The sequence below is a fragment of the Crocodylus porosus genome, unplaced genomic scaffold, assembly GCF_001723895.1.
Source record: "Crocodylus porosus isolate Cpor-Errol unplaced genomic scaffold, CroPor_comp1, whole genome shotgun sequence".
In the NCBI taxonomy this organism is placed as follows: Eukaryota; Metazoa; Chordata; order Crocodylia; family Crocodylidae; genus Crocodylus; species Crocodylus porosus.
In genome coordinates, this window is record NW_017728910.1 from 1 (window position 1) to 2,860 (window position 2,860).

The following is a 2,860-nucleotide window of genomic DNA, read 5'->3' on the forward strand; positions in this document are numbered from 1 at the left end:
GTAACAAGGTGTTGTGGAACCTGACAGTTTAGCCAGATGCAAAAAGAATTTGGACAAATTACTGGAGGAATCAGTAGCTATTGAGCATTGGAGTTATAGGTGCAGTGGTGGCAGCACCCTTGACAGGTCCGCCAAGACCAGGCGCGAGACACAGGGACTCTCCTGCCCATCTCCACTACCACTGTCCCCGTCCCCAGCCGATTGCAACCCCCACTCAGCCCAGACGGGGTGGGCAGGAATAGCTCTGGTGCTTCCCCCACCCCCAGGACAGTGGGGAAAGCAACAACACCAGGGAGAGGAGATTTTTCAATTGCTTTATGAACATATAAAGTCCCCATCTGCTCATGCCAGTGGCAATGGAGACTGGGAATGGAGGGGGTACAGTCACCCCTGCTGTATAGGTTACAGATCCTGCACTTCCCCTTTAGGAAACCCTGGATCTACCCTCAGGAGCACCATGGAAGCAACAGAGACAAAGCAACATATTTTTCCCTAGCCTCTTTTTTTTTGGAAATGAGTCAAATGACTGAATTATTTTGGCTATATTTTTTCCAAAGGACTTCAGCACAAGACAGACACCAAGCACATATTTCAGTCCAAACAGGGCATTTTTACATGTGCTCTAGGAGACATGAGGGGGCGGGCTTTAATTAGCAAGCCACACTAGTTAAAAGCATCCAAGCGTCATATGTTTCAGCACCCCCCTGCTCAAAAATGGTGGTGGGGCACTTTGAACCAACGTTCATTGCCCTGTCATCATTTTTCAGCACAGGGACACTGATACACATGACACTAGAGTCTGCTGGAGTGCATTAATTTCCACACTCCAGCAGACTCAATAAATCGTATCTGCTCTGACGTGCTGGATTTCCAGGGAGTCGGGATAGGCTCCCTGCCTGTCCATAGGAGCATTTAGTGTCTGGTGAAATGATAGCAGCTGCAAATAGAATCTTAAAAAGGAAATGCTGAACTATCTTAATTGTTGGAGGTGCTATCAGCCCTGACTATAGTCTAATTATACTGTGCCTACATTTTTAGGTACATCATCATAGTGTAAACTGCTCACCTACTCAAACAGGTGGCTTTCTTCTTTGCCATTCCTTCTTTTTGTCAAACAGAAAGCACTTTAATTTAATTTTAATCTTTAAGTTATTCTTAAATATAATTTACTTCACTCCTAAATTGGCTCTACTAAAAGCTGCACTACCTCAGAGTGCTGTAGTGCTTTAGAGTAAAGCACAGGTCCTTTCCATCTCCGGTGTCCTTTGCAATTTCTCATGTTTCCTGGCATTAGCTAACTGATTATGATTTGGGGTCATGAAGGAATTCCCAGGTTTCCATAGTCCAGCATTTCTGTTTCAGTGCTTTCTGGGGCACTTTCACCATCTTCTAAAACTGTAGCTACCAGCCACTGTCAAGATACTGAGCTAAACAAACTAGCTGGTGTTTTCTAAAGCAACAACTCCTATATATAATGGTTTTTATTATTTCCAATTGCCACTTAGGGCTCAGTTTTCATTCTTAAATCCAGGAACACTTTGGTAGCAGATTGAATACATACTACTGTCATACCTAGAAACTGCAAAGCAGTTAATAAGGTTTCCAAGGATTCAAGGGTGGCAGAATCATTAACATGCATCTTCTCCTTTTGAAAAATATGCGGCTAGTACTTCCCTTAGTATAGCCCCCAGGTGCAGAGGAGTGCATAGGACATGGGAAGCTGCCACGCTCCCCTCCCGCTTACATCTCCAGGGTGCTGAGCATTGTCAGCAACATTAAACACTCTCTTCTGCTCATGAAGTATATTACGCGGGAACATGACAGGAAGATTTCCCACGACTTTCTAAATCTCTGCCACCATTGACAATGGGGCAGCGGTAGTTCTGAATACTTAACATGAACAAACGTATGCCTTTTGATCTTACCTTCTTCTGCTGATGCAAGCTTCAACTATGCCGTTCTAAGGAATTATTTTAAGAAGTCTGTTCTACAGCTTAGCTTCCCAGCTCCTAACAACAAGCATCAGTGACTGGGATACTCAAGCTTTTATACCTAAAGGGCCATTCAGAACGTGAACACAAGCAGGCCCACACACTCTCAGAATCACAGCAAAAACACTTGCCGGTGGTCTAAAAAACCCCAAACATAATTGTTAGTAAAGCAGCTTAGCTAATCACAGCGCTTTTTCCTGAGAAAATTAACTGTAAGTCAGGAAAGTGCTGGCATAAAAATGGCACCATTTATTCAGCTAGCATTTATGCCTCCAGCAGCTTATCTTGTAGGGTGTTATGCCCCCTGAGGTGCCAGCACAGCTCTGGGGGAGGCTACAGGATGCTCCTGTGTGGGTAGCAGGGTGGAAGGAGGCCTTTGCAGGGATGCAGTGGTCTACGCAGCTCCAAGGCAGGCAACAGGCTGACTACAGCTGGACGTGCAGGGCCAGGCAGTGACAGGGCAAGGAGTCCAAAAGAGACACAAGGTCATTTGCCAAGTGAACATTTTAGCCTGTGAAGCTGCTGAGCACCAGCGACCAGGAAGCGCTCCCAAGAAAGGTTTTGGAGGCATGTTCCTGCCCACAGGCCAGGGACACGAGAGGCACAACAAGCAGCACCGCACCTAGACTCCTGGTAGCCCCGGGCAATCTTTTACTATCGGTCCCCCCTTGGCCAGAGATAATGCTAATAATAATCGGACAACGGGGAAAAAAACTACCATTTTCGGGCCCCCTTTCTGTCGGCCATCGGGTTTGCCCACGCCGGTGTCCGGACCTGGGCCCACGGCTCTTGCTGGCACGGGACCAGAGGGGGCCGCGGTCCCGGGCCCGGGGGCAGTGGCCCGAGGCGCCCCGCGGGTCCCGGCGCGC